Raw genomic sequence first — 2,061 nt, forward strand, 5'->3', positions numbered from 1 at the left:
GAGACCAGATGTTGGAGGTATAGGAGGACCTGAGGAGACCAGATGTTAGAGGTATAGGAGGACCTGAGGAGACCAGATGTTAGAGGTATAGGAGGACCTGAGGAGACCAGATGTTGGAGGTATAGGAGGACCTGAGGAGACCATGTGTTCGAGGTTTTGGGGGACCTGAGGAGACCAGATGTTGGAGGTATAGGAGGACCTGAGGAGACCAGGTGTTGGAGGTTTAGGAGGACCTGAGGGGACCAGATGTTGGAGGTTTAGGATGGAATCTTGTCAGTGTTTACAGACAATGATCTGTGGAAGTCTTCCTGAGCCCAGAACAAAACCAGACCTGGTTTTATTGCTGTGACCCATGAGGACCCAAAAATCACGACTATCCAACCTGGACCTTCAGCCTCGTCCTCGGAGCTCTGATTTCTACAGATTCTTCTAATCTGTTGAACGGATTATGAACTGGAGATCATTTCAGATTAAAGTCAAGAACTTTATTCTGAAATGATCCTCTACCTTCAGACAGCCTGCTGAACCTCTGCCCATCTTTACTTCTAGAAGTCTCCGTCCTCCTACTGACCTGTGGATAATTAACCTCGTTACTGCTCCTCCAGCTGCTTCTGACTGGACTTCTTATGTTTCCAGCCTCTTGGGGCTCCTGGAACTACGTTTGGAGATAACGGTCCAGGGACTGAACTTAGAACTTTTCTTTCTAGTCAAGAAGCTCAAAGGTCGTTACAGGACAGCCCGTGTCCTCAGTTACCTGCACACAGCACCACGTCTCTACAAATCTAATCTAATCTGTACAGATTAATCAGAGCTTTAGATCTCATTCATACAAGATGGGACACATCAGAGACAGTGGGGGGGTCAGTGTCTTGCCCAGGGACACTTCAATATGAGACTGCTGGTGGATTCGAACCCCCAACTCTTCCATTGGAGGACGACTGCTCTAACCACTCAGCCACAGCCGCCCCTACAATAATGACCTTAATCTTACCGTACGTATTTAATTAAAGTTTAAAAATCTTTCATGTTACAACGTAACGGATCTGATCGCAGATTATAGACGAGCGCGGTCTATACATGTAGAAACTTTTTTCTTTTTAAAGTGAGTGGGCGTGGCTTATATTCAGGTGCGCCCAATAGTCCGGACACTACGGTATTTATTTTTTATCGTTAACGTTCAGTTGATTAATTTAATAATTTAGTTTTTACTCTGCAGACCGACACCGACGGTGACGTCAGTATTTTTATTCCTGAACTCATAAAAAGTTCTAAACTTCTACATTTTCTTTGTCAGAGTCAAACGTTGACACCGAGGCCGTGACTGGACGGCAGCAGAGACCTTCAGGTTGTGGACGGCCTGGAGGACAAACTGTCCTTAATCTCTGAAGTTTCACGAGGCTCGTGCTGAAATCAGGACAGATTATAAAACACGACCGCACCTGCACTCCATCGCAGCCGAGAACAGAAACTGTTCGCTGGACGACGACGTCCTCGTCTTTCACGTGGGAGACAAAAGCTTCTCCAGAGGGAAACCTGCAGGTGGAGTGAGAGGTGGGACTGACTGCCCTCCACCTCCAGCACCGTCCACCTCCACCCTTCACCTCCACTGTCAGGGGAATTTAGGTAAAAGTCCACCGCTATCTCCAGCACCCTTCACCTCCACCATCCACCCTTCACATCCACCTCCACCCTTCACCTCCACCATCCACCTCCACCATCCACCCTTCACATCCACCATCCACCTCCACCCTTCAACTCCACCATCCACCCTTCACCTCCACCCTCATCTGCAACACCCTCCACCTCCACCCTCCATCCTTTCCCACCGCATCCACCATCCACCTCCTCCTTCCACCTCCATCATTCCCCTTCATCTCCACCATCCACCCTCCACCTTCACCCTTCCCCATGCCCCTCCACCATCCATTTCCACCCTTCCCTTCCCCCTCCACCCTCCATCTCCACTGTCAGGGAAATTTAGGTAAAAGTCCACCTCTATCTCCAGCACCCTTCACCTCCACCATCCACCTTTCACATCCACAATCCACCTCCACCCTTTAC

The sequence above is a fragment of the Nematolebias whitei genome, chromosome 1, assembly GCF_014905685.2.
Source record: "Nematolebias whitei isolate Nwh7 chromosome 1, NemWhi1, whole genome shotgun sequence".
Lineage (NCBI taxonomy): Eukaryota > Metazoa > Chordata > Actinopteri > Cyprinodontiformes > Rivulidae > Nematolebias > Nematolebias whitei.